The 15,413-nt window shown below is 40.9% G+C and overlaps 1 long non-coding RNA gene across 4 annotated transcripts in view; it reads left to right on the forward strand.

The window, feature by feature from the left end:
• The first annotated feature begins 879 nt into the window (after positions 1 to 879).
• LOC307185701 overlaps positions 880 to 15,413 on the forward strand; it is a 133,752-nt gene continuing 119,218 nt past the window's right edge. For all 4 annotated transcript variants that reach the window (XR_013828149.1, XR_013828150.1, XR_013828151.1 and 1 more), the window contains exon 1: positions 880 to 1,114. This is a non-coding gene — a long non-coding RNA (uncharacterized lncRNA). The remainder of the gene's footprint in view (positions 1,115 to 15,413) is intronic.

Here is a 15,413-nt window from a genome sequence, read left to right on the forward strand (position 1 = left end):
TTGAGATGGAGGTCTCGGGGAGATTTTCGCTGTTTGATATTATGTGGAGCTGGGAGGTCTCTTGTGGACCAGTGTCCTGAAGTTGGCTCTCCCACCTCAGAGGCACAGCACTGACTCCTGGCTGCTGCACCAAGAGCCTTTCATCCACACGGCTCAGAATAAAAGGGAGAAAAAGTAGAGAGAAAGAATTAGTAGAAGTAGAAAGAGAGAAAGAAAGAAAGGAGGGAGGGAGGGAGGGAGGAAGGAAGGGGGGAAGGAAGGAAAAAAGAAAGGAGATAAAGTAAAATAAAATAAAGTAAGATAAAATATAATAAAGTTATTAAAATAAAAAAATAATTATTAAGAGAAAAAAAAGAAAAAAAATTTAAAAAACAAAAAATCCTGGACGGATAGAACCCTAGGACAGATGGTGGAAGCAAAGCTATACAGACAAAATCTCACACAGAAGAATACACGTAGACACTCACAAAAAGAGGAAAAGGGGAAAAATCATAGATCTTGCTCTCAAAGCCCACCTCCTTAATTTGGGATGATTCGCTGTCTATTCATGTATTCCACAGGTGCAGGTACATCAAGTTGATCGTGGAGCTTTAATCCGCTGCTCCTGAGGCTGCTGGTAGAGATTTCCCTTTCTCTTCTTTGTTCTCAGAGCTCCCAGGGGCTCAGCTTTGGATTTGGCCCCGCCTCTGCGTGTAGGTCGCCGGAGGGCGTCTGTTCTTCGCTCAGATAGGACGGGGTTAAAGGAGCCGCTGATTCGGAGGCTCTGGCGCACTCAGGCCGAGGGGGAGGGAGGGGCACTGCGTGCGGGGCGGGCCTGCGGCGTCAGAGGCCGGCGTGACGTTGCACCAGCGTGAGGCGCGCCGTGCGTTCTCCCGGAGGAGTTTCCCCTGGATCCCGGGACCCTGGCCGTGGCGGGCTGCACAGGCTCCCCAGAAGGCAGGTGTGGACAGTGACCTGTGCTCGCACCCAGGCTTCTTGGTGGCGGCAGCAGCAGCCTTGGAGTCTCATGCCCGTCTCTGGGGTCCGCGCTTTTAGCCGCGGCTCTCGCCCGTCTGTGGAGCTCCTCTAAGCAGCGCTCTTAATCCCCTCTCCTCGCGCGCCAGGAAACAAAGAGGTAAGAAAAAGTCTGTTGCCTCTTTGGCAGCTCCAGACTTTTCCCCGGACTCCCTCCCGGCTAGCCGCGGCGCACTAACCCCCTGCAGGCTGTGTTGACGCCGCCAACCCCAGTCCTCTCCCTGCGGTCCGAAGCCCGAGCCTCAGCTCCCAGCCCCGCCCGCCCCGGGGGGTGAGCAAACAAGCCTCTCGGGCTGGTGAGTGCCGGTCGGCCCTGACCCTCTGTGCGGGAATCTCTCCGCTTTGCCCTCCGCACCCCTGTTGCTGTGCTCTCCTCTGTGGCTCCGAAGTTTCCCCCTCCGCCCCCCGCAGTCTCCGCCCGCGAAGGGGCTTCGTAGTGTGTGGAAACTTTTCCTCCTTCACAGCCCCCTCCCACTGGTGCAGGTCCCGTCCCTGTTCCTTTGTCTCTGTTTAGTCTTTTTTCTTTTGCCCTACCCAGGTACGTGGGGGTGGGGGGGGTTCTTGCCTTTTGGGAGGTCTGAGGTTTTATGCCGGCGTTCAGTAGGTGTTCTGTAGGAGTTGTTCCATGTGTAGATGTATTTCTGGTGTATCTGTGGAGAGGAAGGTGATCTCCGTGTCTTACTCTTCCGTCATCTTCCCGGAAGCCTCCGGAGTCTCAAATTTTTGAGGAGGACCAGAGCTGACAAGATTCAGAATTAGTACCGGGAATGAGCGGAGATTAAGGTCATTGAAATCGCAGAGATCCAGGCCCAGGTGTTCAAATGAGTCGTTAACATAGATGTATAAATCTTTTTCTCACTGTTGTGGCCTCTCCCATTGCGGAGCACAGGCTCCGGAAGTGCAGGCTCAGCGGCCATGGTTCACGGGCCTAGCCGTTCCGTGGCATGCGGGATCCTCCCGGACCGGGGCACGAACCCGTGTCCCCTGCATCGGCAGGTGGACTCTCAACCGCTACGCCACCAGGGAAGCCATAACATAGATGTATAAATCTTGATTATCACTTGCTTGTAGTTAGACAGCTGGTACCTGCCAGAATTAGAATTTCAACTCAGGCATTCTGGCTCGAAAGCCTTCGATTTTAACCCCTATGTACCTTTACATAAGGATGATGCAGTAATCCTGTGATAACGGTGATGGGGAATCTGGAGAAGGGTAAACACCTCTTGTCCTGTTGCTCACGGAAGATGAGAAAACGAGCTTCCTCCACTGGAGAAAGATGCAATGTGAGAGGTGTCCTCGATGCTGAGTTATATTCCAGATAAGTCATCCTGCAAAAAATATTGAAGAAATAGGGGAATTTATTTACAATGGAAGGAAGATTCAGAGGGTTTTAAAAAGAGTTGGAAAGAGGGCTATAACAATTATAATAAAATCAAGGGTAGAGTATATTTTTTCCTTTCCCACGAAACTGAAAATAGGGAAAAGAAGAAGAAAAATGGTAAAGAGGAATGGAGAGAACAGAAGGACAAGTGTGAGGTAAACGGGGGAACAAGTCCCATGAGCTGTGTGCTGTTCACAGGAAAATAGATTTTAAACAAACCCAAACACAAATATATTTTATTTATCTGAATACCATGAACATCTATTTTGCCACCTAAGAGCTGCCAGAGCACATCTCAGAATTATTTTTTTTTCTGGCCCCTGATAAGCTGGTACATCACCTGGACAACAGTAATACACAATTCATACTTTAGAGATTTGGCGTGTGGTACGTGATAAGTCCTCAATAACATTTGTTGAATCTGAATTCAATACCATTTGATTGAACTATTTGCTTACTTTTTTGTTTGGGGAACTGGAATAAGGAGGTTATAGTAAGGAAGAGAGTAGAAAGTTGGAGAACAGTAGGGAAAGTAAAAGGGAAGACCGGAGCTGACTGTGACTGATTCCCACCTAACTCTGAAGCGTGCTCCTTTTCCACATAGAATGTGGAACAATTAGACTGAAAGAAAACATAAAAATAAAGATAGAATTATGCAATATAGTCCCCTTCGCCACAATATGTCTTAGGTGGAAATGGTGATTTTTCAGAAAGAAAATGATTTATTAAGACTGGAGTTCACTTCCTATCCCTAGCTGAATGCCTATTTACTTGAGCTGAAGAGGGAAATGGAGGTGCCGTGCTAAGAAATCATCCTGTGCTTCCAGAAAGTACATGGTGTGGCCTCCCCAACCTCTTCCTTTTTCTTGTAGCAGTTCCTTGGTAGCCATTTTCTTCCTGTGATTCTGGAAACAGAGCTGCTCATAATGAGAGAGCTATTCCATGAAACTTAGGTGGAGCAGACTTCTCCCCACAAAGGTGGACACACAAGCCAACCTGACTCATCAGAGCCCTGAAATCCCTTGGCCACACGGATTGGTTCATCAGTCAAATGACTCAAGCAGAGCCACTCAGAACTTCCCCAGGACTTTACTGAGAAAGTATGAAAGAGGGATTTTATTTTCTCTGAGATTTCTAGCTTATGGATGATATAGATCTAGAGCTGCCAATGGTCATTCAGAAAGCAAAGGAAAGAGGTGAAAGAATAGGGTGAAAATAGAGAGAGATGGAAAATGAGGCTGGAAGAACAGGCAGATTTCTGATTAATTGTAAAGCATTTATGTGATAAACAGAAATACTGGCTGGCCCCCTGCAGGCAAAAGAATGCCAAAATGGTATAAACAGGTTGGTAGCAGGGGAGCCTGGAACTGTGGTGGGCCCACCTTTTGTTTTTCTAGAAAAATAACAGTGTCATTAATGTGCAGACAGATAGGAGTATGACGAGGTGAAGAAAACCGGCCAGTTCAGCCACTGTGGCAATCTCCCTTGCAATATTTATTATAAGTAATGGTGGTATTGACAATGGGGCTAGACAAAGTCAAGACTATAATTATGATATAATTAGTAGGGTTTTAGTGATCTAGTAAATAATAATTTGAGAGAGAGGAAAGAAGGATCACCCAAAATCTTCTGGCTTAGACCATTGCAAAGCTGTGAACTATTAACAGAGATTGGGGATAGAAATCAAAAAGGCTTGGAAGGGAGCTGAGGCCAAACAATGAATTTGGGTGAGTTCAGCTAGATATGGTTATGTCATCCACATGAAGACGTCCTGAAATCATTATGAAAGCAGTTTAGGTCTGAAGCCTAGGAGTAAGATGAGGGTGGAATTACAAAAGTGGGAGTCATTAGCATATGAAAGATAAATAAAGTTGCTGATATAAATGAGCTTGCCTGATGAGACTAGATTGTTTAAGAAGAGAAAATTGACAGAGGAATGAGAAGAAATCTCTGCAGATGAAGATAATCAAGGCGAGAGTGTTGGGGGCATGAAAACCTAGAGTTTCAATAGCTGTCTGGAGGTCAAGGAATTTAAGGATTAACAGTATCCACTAACTTTGTCACTTTGGAGGTTACCTTAACATCAGAGTGAACTTTCAGTGCAGTGATGGTGTCAAAGTCAGGTTGCATTGGGTTGAGAAGTGAAGTACAAGTGGAGGAAAGTTAAAGGGTATAGATTATTAAGACTTAGATATGAGAATACTTACCTGGCAGGGGAGATACCATGATCACGAAGACTTAGATGTGAGTGAAAACCAGGATAGTACATAGAGAAGAACAAGAGTGTGGAATGCTGGTTTTCATCTATTTGTTTAGTTTTTAGATGTGAAATTTGAGGGAAGAGACGATAACTGATGGAACAGGATTTCTGAAAAATTGAGATGGGATCTCAATAGAATATAGGTAGAAAGATTCTTAGGTTAATTTATTCTTTAGTTATTTCCCAAACCACATTTAATTTTCATCTCCTAATGCCTCTGTTAATGCAACCAGGCTATCTAATTTTAATTTCTAAAAATAGGTAATTTTCGAAAGATCTTTTCCTAAGAAACCAATTTTCTGATGACAGTTTTCTAGCTTTCAGACATGACTAGTAGATAAAAAAGAATTATATGCAGTTCCAAATACCCTATTTCAGATTCACCTACACATAATATAATTTCAACAAAACTGTAAGCAACTATGGCAGCTAATAATTTTAAACACTAAATTGTAGGTTCTTTATTACACAGGGGACACTTCATTTACATTTTCATTTATGTTTCCCTTACATTTTAGATATCTTTTAAAATCAGATCTACTGCCTAGGAATATTGTAGCCTCCACCTTTAATCTTAAGATTAGAGTTTCATTTTACATTTATTGCATTCTGGTCGTTTTTGTCTCTGTAATTAAACCTAGAAATAAGCAAAGTGCTTCACTCCTGAAATCTGTGGTAGACATTTAGTTCTATTAATAGGTAATATTTTTTGTTGGGCTTCATTGACCAGCTGAGATCTCAAGCAAAGGCTGTTGTTGTGACTACTCCTTTGTTTTAAGTTTTTCTTTTAGTTTCATTTTTATAGATATTTATTTGAATGACATGCATACTTTCTGCTTCAGGTATAATATATTTGATGGATAATATATATGATGGAATGAGTAGTATATGAGGTAATCTTGGCCTATATAACATAAAAATATTCCTGACATTTCCTTTAAATTGAAATGGAATTTATCTTTGTAGCCACTTAAATATTGAGTCAGGATAATGGCATATAATGACAGTCCAGTATATTGTTTAAAATTGACATATAAATTTAGAGAAAAGTGGAAATGAATACGAAATGAACACATATGTATGTCTTTAAAGACAGTTTGCACACATCACACGTGTTCAGTTAGGAGTTTATTAACTAACCCAAAGAATATTGCTGTACTTTGTTGATGTTCAAAAAAGTCAACAGACACACCTTTAAAGTTCACCTATTGATATAAACACAAATAACATTTTGCTCCTGGCATAAGCCCACGAGATATAATTCAGATATGGTAAATTTATGTCAGATGACAGTCACATAGATCATTGGCCAAAAAGAACACCAATCCAAGAAAGAAAGAAAATCCAATACTGAAACTGACATCTCTTGAAATAATCTTATCTAAATTGCAGAAACAAAGATTAGTTTACAGTGTGCACTTGACATAGGAAGTTGAAGTCATTCCTAATCTGACCAACAATGAAAGAGCTCTTGACAGAGGGTGTGCTTTGTTCCTTCTCAGCTCCCTGGGTGCCTGAACACACAAGAAATCATTAGCAGAAAGAAAGATAAAGCTTAGAACATGTAATTTCTAGGAGATTTAAATGATGTTAGTTAAGCACTGGAGAGCTATCCTTAAAGTTTTCCCGATACCGGTTGTTGTTTAATCTCAGAATAGTTCCTATGGGGATAGGATTAAACAGAAGCACACAGGGTTACAAAATACAAGAAAAAACTAAATGTTTTATAACTGTGCTCTTAAAAGCACAAAAAGCACCACATCATTACATTTTTTTTTGGAATAAAGAAGAAATATAAGGAGATTGAACTGGAAATACACATGAGAATCCTGGAACAACTTGGACTGGTGATCTTAAAACCCAAGAGTTGTCTTTGTTCTTTAATTGACTCCTTCACGGATGAGGGAAAGCTCAGCCTCTCATCCCTGCTGTTTGACACCTCCGTGAGCTTTTGTGCCTTTTAGCAGTGTTCTTGCAACGCTGGCAGAAAAACTAAGCAACACTCAGTTAAAGAAGAAGAAACTAAATTTTGCACCCTCTCTGTCCCACGGATCAGCAATAGATGCACACAAAATGCATGCGGCTCAGGGTCTAAATCAATGACGCTGTTGCCAATTAGTACCCCTCACTCTCAATATTGATCTTTGCCAAACAGCAGAGGAAGCTTCCTTTTTAAAACTTCAGTCCTTATATTTTAGGGTGGGCTCAGGGTAGAGATTTTGAACAAACAGCAGGAGAAAAGACAGTGAGTTGTCAAGTCAGTGATGTGGCTTTGCCTTCCAGTAAAGACCTGGCAGCCCAGAGCTCCAGCTTTTCATTTGCATATAGTCTTGCTGTCCTTTACAGCCCTCAGTGACTTGCTTGCCTCTTCCTCTCCATAATCTTCTATTTGCCTCCAGTGTAAAATGGAGCTACAACTCATGGTTCTGACCAGGATTTAATTTAAGCTCTTTAAAGATGAGTAGGATTATGTTATTTTTTAAGCAGTATAAACTTCTGGTGAAAAATAAAAAGATTTCCTAAAGAAATCACCTTGTGTATAAGAGAAAATTCCAGTTTGATTGTGAGACAATGTAACTAAAAATCGATACAGTGCTTTACAATTTACAAAGTATTTTTACACACGTAGCTCCATCTAATTTTTACAACACTGTTTTAACCTAGTTAAGGCTAATATTAAGAGCCCTATTTTACAGAAGAGAAAACTGAGGTCCAGAGAGACTAAGTAATCTGCTAGAGACCATTCAGCTGGGAAACGTGTAGGCTGAATTTAGGGACTCAAACCCAGGAGTCTGTCTCCAAATCAATGTGCTTCCACTGTATTATGGAAGTCTCCTAAAATGACCTATTCAGCCCATTTTAATGAATATGATTTCTTTTAATTCATATGTCTCTTTTTTTCCGTAAGTTGAAAACATAACAGTTCATTTGAGAGAAGCAAAGCTCTGGTCTACGTTTTGGAAAAAATTCTCCTGTGGAGTTTTATATGGGGTGGGGGGTGGCGAAGGGATACACAGTATCTTCAGCAACGTCAGTGTTGTGAATGATTTATTTGTAAGTTGCTTTAAACCCTTGATTAAATCTAAGGACTTAGCACTGGGGTGCAACTCAGTAAAAGTGAATCTGAAGAGGAGTCAAGACTCTGATATCCAAGTAGGCAGCTTTCTACTAACCTTAGTTAGCCCTAGGATAAGACCCTCAATAAGCCTGAGAGTATGGCTATTTTAGCCAAGTGATATTTGCAGTAAGACTCATTTGATTGTAAGAGACAGAAATTAAACTCAAACTGTTTAGGCAAAAAGGGAATTTACTGGTTTACCTCGGCAAATTGTGTAAAGGTCAGGAACATGTAGACCTGAGGATTTGAATGTCGTAATGACTGTCTCTCTCCCTTTTTCCATATTTTCCTCTGCATCTCTCTACGTGTTTGCTTTACTCTCTAAGAATGATTACCTTCTCATATGGGGGACCGAGCTACAAACAGCTTTTAAGCTCCTTCTGAAATGCTCCTTTGTGGAGAAGAGAGAACTCCAAGCAGGACTCACTACTTTTTTTTTTTTTTTTTGCGGTACGCGGGCCTCTCACTGTTGCGGCCTCTCCCGTTGCGGAGCACAGGCTCCGGACGCGCAGGCTCAGCAGCCATGGCTCACGGGCCCAGCCGCTCCGTGGCATGTAGGATCTTCCCGGACCGGGGCACGAACCCGTGCCCTCTGCATCGGCAGGCGGACTCTCAACCACTGCGCCACCAGGGAAGCCCTCACTACTCTATTTTTAAAAGGCAGGGAAGCATACCAGTTTGGCCTAGCTTTTGTCACGTGCTCATGTCCAAGACAAATCACTATGAGAGGGCATTTAACTTCTGCGATTGGTCCAGTCTGAGTGAGGTGCTCACCTCTGGACCAATAATTAAAGTCAGGAGATGAGGCGAAATAAAATGATGGCAATTCCTGTTTGAATCATGGAGCTTCTGAAGGGTAGGGTAGAGTAAAAGTTTTTGTCCTCTTCCAAATGGAAGAAGAAATTATGGGTAAAAGAAACAATGGATGTATATGCCAATTGTACCTTAATAAAAAAACCAAATTTTAAAAAATTAAAAAAAAGAAACAATGGATGTTCCATTACAAGCTTTAACAATATTCTCACATGGTTTTTTCTCAGCTATGTTTACATGGAACAAATGCATTATTTGTTCCAACTTTTTTAGCTTTATTTTCCTTAATTCAGAGGCAATTATTCATTAATTTCAACACTTTTATTGTTCCCCAAAAGGTCTAGGGTGCACCAAAGATTATTAACCATCAGAAAACAGTGAATCCTGACCTAGAGGCTAGTTTATTTTAGTGATTAAAAGAACAGACTCTACAGAGAGAATGTCCAGGTTCACTTCCGGGCTCCATCCCTTAGCAGCTATATGACTTCAGGAAAGTTATTTAACCTCTCAGTGCTTCATGTCATTTGGTGAAATTTGGTAGATCCTGCCTCAGAGGATTGTTGTGAGGATTATGTGAAATTATACCATAAAGTTGTTAGAACAATGGCACACAGTAGGTGCCCAATAAATACTCACTACTATTATTACTAAAATGAACGAGTTAAAGCCCGAACTTCTCCCTTCAGGCAGAACTTGGCACTGACGGATGTTTTATCTTCTTGGCCATGCCAGGCTGTCTGGGTCATGATACCTAAGGCCCAAGGCCGTTGTGAGATGATGCAAACTTGAGGAAAATCATACTGTGTGCTCAGATCTCCACTCCCTCCCCAATATTGTGAAGTAGTTAAAGTTTTATCAAAGTTAAGGGAGATAGAAGAGATACAATTCCAACCTCAGTGTCTCTGATACCAAAGAAAAGTTTTGCTATGTATATATGGATTGATTTATGTTTGTATATGGATTGATATTCGTGTATGGATTGATTACATGCATAGTCATCTGTGGCCATTTTTTCAATTTCTGAAAAAAATATTTTTCCCTGCTGGCTGCTTCCCTGCATTGCTGTCCAGGTGTGCTCAATGTGGTTACCAGCCTGTCTGAACTCCAGCCTTGTTTCTTCTCAATAAAATACATATAGAGTACCAGCAAACAACTTCAAATATGGATTCAATCCTGTTATTAAACTCAAAATCCAGTAGTTTTAATTGCTCATTTCATAAAAATAAGATGGATGCCCATGAATTTTAACATATGTCAGTGATTAGTCAATACTAGTCATATCCTCTGCTTTCATTTTCAAGTGTTTCTGAATTCTCCTATTTTTTGAGATAATAGGAGATAATAATAGGAGATAATAATTCTCCTATTTTTTGAGATAAAACACATTTGCTTCTTCTACTATTACTATGCTAGCTTCTACCTCCTGGAGTGGAGGAGGAAATACTGACATTTAAAATATATTAAAAAATAAAATAAAATATATAAATTAGGTACCACAAACTGTCCTTAAGCACTTTACATAAAATATCTCATCTAAACCTCACTATGACTTCATGAAGTAAGCATCATTTTTTCCCATTTTATAGAGGCTCAGATAAATTGTTTCTAAAGTCCATGCTCCATGTATGCACATATCTGATTACATGAAAGACAGTCCTATTATGTTTTAAGTGCATAAATCTAGGTGGTCTGGCTAATCTATCAATGATTAAATCAAAATTTTACAGGCTGCAATGAAGGGATGGAACAAAAGAATGCAATGAAATAAGCCTAGATGTAAAATCCTACACTGAAGTTAAAAAAATCGATTGCACATGAATAAGGTATAGATGACCTAATGTAGCCATACAAAATATTTCTTTAAAAATGCCCTGATCAGGCTTCCCTGGTGGCGCAGTGGTGGAGAGTCCGCCTGCCGATGCAGGGGACGCGGGTTCGTGCCCCGGTCCGGGAGGATCCCACATGCCGCGGAGCGGCTGGGCCCGTGAGCCATGGCCGCTGAGCCTGCGCATCCGGAGCCTGTGCTCCGCGACGGGAGAGGCCACAACAGTGAGAGGCCCGTGTACCGCAAAAAAAAAAAAAAAAAAAAAAAAAAAAATGCCCTGATCATTTCATCTGACTGAAAGTTCAATTTAAAGTCAACGATGTGACTAAGATCTTAAGAAAGCCGATGTAGATGTTGGCTCCTTCAAAAGCGTATTACTGTGGTCAATAACATCAACAGAAGTAAAAGTCCATTGTGCCAGGCAGAATTATGGCTAACTCTGGGTGCTCCAGTTTAAAGACACTATAGACTTAAGGCGTATACAAAGAATACGGTAGGGGTCACGCAACAATGTCGAATGAGAAATTATTCAGCAGTTGGATTTGTTGGTCTAGGGAAAAAAAGAACAGGGGAGAAAGTATGCAGAGGAGAGGTTCGACAGGTGTAAAGCCCTTGGAAGCGTAGACTTTATATTATTTTATCGAACAGAAGAAAAAAAGTCTGGTAGGCCCAAATTCTAGTAAAGTAAATTTAAGCCCATTATGAATACCAGCCTAGGTAGCTACTCAACAGGGGAAGGGGATGCCACACAAAATAATGAGGTTTGTTTATTTATTTATTTATTTTCCACAGTAGGTGTTCAAGGGAAACTGGATGACTATTTTAAAGGATTCTATCCCAAGAGATTATGGAAAACTACCCAGCTGATTGCCTTACATAAGAAAATTGAACAAATGATTTCTTAGTAGCCTTCCCAACTTTAAGACAGTATAAAATCTCTTTCTCACCCAATTATATTTTACCATGATAAATTCTATTAAGAATGTTATACTCATTTCTCATCCTTATATAACATTTTTTTTCTTCAGCAAAGTTCTATGCAACAGTAGTATTTCTGTAAAATTGCTCTAAGCTGTCTCCCTCTGGATTCATCCAACCAGTCACTCCTCAATTCCCATCAATGTCACTAAGTACTTCTTTTATAATTTCAACCCCGGGATGTACCTCTTATTCAAAATGGAATTTGTTGCACGTTTCTCTAGCTTGTGTTGAAAAATAGTTGAGAATGAGTATTAACTTGTAAACTTTAAAGTCTTAGCAAACAACTCATTGCTAGTGTTTTTATGGATTTGCCTTGATAATCCCTCAACTATTAGATGTTAAGTTTGTGGGAAGTAGTGATTTCATTTTAAAATGAGTCCAACAATTTAGAAAGAGTTTATTCATCTTAAAAAATTTTATAAATAAAAACTATTAATGTATAAGTCATGGAAACACCCCAAGAAAACCCCAAGTCTTTAGAAAATATTTTACTCTTGGAAATACTCCTATCAGATTTGCTTGCCAGTTTAACAGAAAATATATACCTTCGAAAAGTTCTTCCACAAATTTTTCTTACAAATCCTTGCATATTTTGAAGTTGGGATTGGTAATGGATGAAAATGTTTGCGTGGTGAGAGGGATCAGTTGCTAATGAACCACATCTTGTTCGTGGAAAACATAGAGTTGAACCATTTTCAGTACTTCTGAGAGCTGGAAGGTTAATGTTTAAAATCACTGAAGGGAAGGTGGAGCTTTTTTTCAGTCATAAAAAGGAATAATTGCGATGACACACCACAGTATGCATTTTATACTGTTGAATGACGGCAGCTTCACTTTTGGCTCTATGCCCCAGAGGCCTAGCACACCCGGGGAGCATTGTAAAAGCTGCCTAACGCACACCCTGGCGTGTGTGTGCCCACTTTTACAGCCAGCAATAATTTTAAAGGAACATACAATACCTGCTAAGAAGCTTTTTCAGAGGCAAAAGGTAAATCAATAAGGATATAAACCCTTTGTATGATATTATTACTAGTAAGTGAATAAATAACAATCTTGTTTTGAAATGCTTAACCAAATAACAATTACAAACCATTTAAATACTTTATTGAAATATTTAGGCTCTAAACATTTTCTGATGATGGAACGATTATAAAGATTTGAGGATATGATGAATAATCATATAATCTTCTTGAAAATAGTTTTCTACTACTTTTCAGTTTAGAGTTATTCAGTTGCCACATGTAGTACCACATTTTTCAAATAAGAATGACTAGGTTACTCTCTTTTGGAGACATAATGTTATGCTAACTGCAGTAGAAATGCTAATACTTTTCATAATTAATACATTAAGATTTTTCCCAGAGTGCTAAAAGACGTGTTAAAATCCTCAAATTATGACAAAATAGTCCGTTAAATATCAGTGGTAATTTTGGCATTTGATTTGACTTCATAAATAAAAGACAAAAAATCTGGTTACCTCAGACAATTTTTTATTCTGTAAATAAAATGAACCATCGACAACATTCATAAGAAACAGCCATTCACTGGGATAGATCCGGGCTTTGTGCAGTAGTATTGAATTTGCACATAGAAATGCTTCCTGATTGTGACCTGGCTTTGCTTCCCCACCTGGAACTATCCACAACCCCCAGCCACTCCACAGCTGCCCATGCCAGTGAGGGTCCCTGAAGCTCAAGCTTGATTAGTTGCACGGTAACCCTGCCTCTGCTATCCAGATATAATATTGGTAGAAACTAGTGGTAAGAAGTACTGTTTCTGACCCTGCACCTTCAGAGTTAACATTTTTAGGTTCAACTTAAGACTGTGGGCAAGAGTTGAATCAAGGTTAAGAGTTCACACTTAAAGGGAAATTATTAAAATTTTTTATTTTCCAATCTTGACGATATTTCGCTCCATTTCATGCTGTCGACTGGGAGAAATTAACGTACAGACATGTGAACAGTCCACCTTTTCAAGGGCTCGGACTCCAAAGCAAAATATGAACTAGGAATCTTGGCAGCATTTTTATTCTCAACCATCCACAGTGAAGCCATTCATGTATAACTTCATAATTATAATAACAGCACAATAATACACAAGGCTAAGTTTGTAATTCTTGGCAATAAATTCTCTGAGACCAGATGCCATTTTCATGCTACAGACACATTTAGAAGGTATGAAACCTCTATGAGGATTTTGATTCGACAGACCCACAGGACAGAGCCTGCCCTAAGGAGTTGATCGTTTAGCTCTTCACTGCTGGACAGGGTTAGAGGGCTCCAAGATCAGACCACTGAAGTAACAGGAAGTTAGAATGTGTAGGGCCTGGTTCCTTTGTAGTAACTTTAGGTTTACTCTGAGTAAAAAATAAAACCAAAACCAAAAAACCATTAGAGGGTTTTGAGTAGAGAGGTGGCATGATAATGACTTATGTTTCCAGAAGGATCATTCGGCTGCTGTATTGAGAATGGACTGTCGGAGGGAAGGGTGAAGCCAGGGAGAGGTAATCACTATAATTTAGACACGGGATGATGGCAGTGGTTGTATTCCAGATATATTATGAAAGGAGAGCAACAGGATTTGGTTGATGACTGTGTGGGATATGTGAAAGAAAAAGAAGAGTCACAGATGACTGCAAGATTTTTAATCTGAACAACTGGAAAGGTTGCCTAAAAGAGGGGGGACTGCGTATACAGCATGTGTAGGCAGACAATGAGGAGGTTGGTTTTTGACATGTTATGTTGAGATGCCCATCAGTCGTCCAGATGGAAATGTCAAGTAGACATTGGGTGAGGCTGGGGATTAGGGAGGAGGTGGAGACTGGAGGTACCAATTATGAATAGTATTGAAAGTCATGTGGTTGGAGGAGCTCATAGTGAGTGAACATAGGTAGAGAAGTCCAAAGGTTAAGAAGCTTGAGTCCTGGGCCACTGTGGTATTTAGCAATCAGGTGGATAATTAGGAACTAGCAAAGAAGATTGAAATAGTGTTGCCAGTAAGGTAGGAGGAAAAGCGGGAGAGTGAGTGCCGAACAAGTAAAGGTGGAATGATTTGATTCCACACACACATTAACCTTGCAAGAGCATTTATTGAGGGGAATCTAAAGGAAGATGCAACCGCGGGTCCCCCTCACACTCTGGGAAAGTGCAACCCTAGGGACATAGGAGGGCTGAGGACGGTACTCCAGGCAAGGAATCCCAGCCCTTATGTTTTGGGACTGAAAAGCTGTAGGACTAGAGAAGTCCCAGCTGCTCCCCTGAGGTGAGCAGGGGCTATGACCCCAGCCTGTCGTTCTACCTTAAAATGTGGCGAAGGCCCCCCGCATCTTTTCTGTGTGTGATTAACCAGGAAGAGTTATCAGGGAGAAAAGGAGTAGGAGGCCAAATAGAGATGGAAGGAAGGAGAAACTGAGGCAAGTAATTAAAATAAAAAGCAAGACGTGTGTGTGTGTGTGTGTGTGTGTGTGTGTGTGTTAAAACAAGGGCAAAGAGGTACAAGAGGAGAATTATAAACTGATAAAAAGAGTAATATAGGGCTTCCCTGGTGGCGCAGTGGTTGAGAGTCTACCTGCCGATGCAGGGGACACGGGTTCGTGCCCCAGTCCGGGAAGATCCCACATGCTGCAGAGCGACTGGGCCCGTGAGCCATGGCCGCTGAGCCTGCGCATCTGGAGCCTGTGCTCCGCAGCGGGAGAGGCCACAACAGTGAGAGGCCCGCGTACCACAAAAAAAAAAAAAAAAAAAGTAATATAAAGAGAGTATAACCATCATGAACATATATGTTCTCTCTCCTCTAAAGATCCCATTCCCTTCCATGTCTTTTACTACCAAATATGTTCAGATGACTTCCTTACCCTTCCTGCATCACTGTTTGAAATTCCATCAGCACCTCATATTCAATATGCTCAGAATTGAGCTCACTCCCATCCCATCCCATCCCATCCCATCATACCCTACACCCCGCCTCCACCCCAACAAGTAGGTATTTCAACTACTGTTGTTCCCTACCTTAGTGTATGTAT

The sequence above is a fragment of the Stenella coeruleoalba genome (assembly GCF_951394435.1).
Source record: "Stenella coeruleoalba genome assembly, chromosome: 4".
Taxonomy (NCBI): Eukaryota; Metazoa; Chordata; class Mammalia; order Artiodactyla; family Delphinidae; genus Stenella; species Stenella coeruleoalba.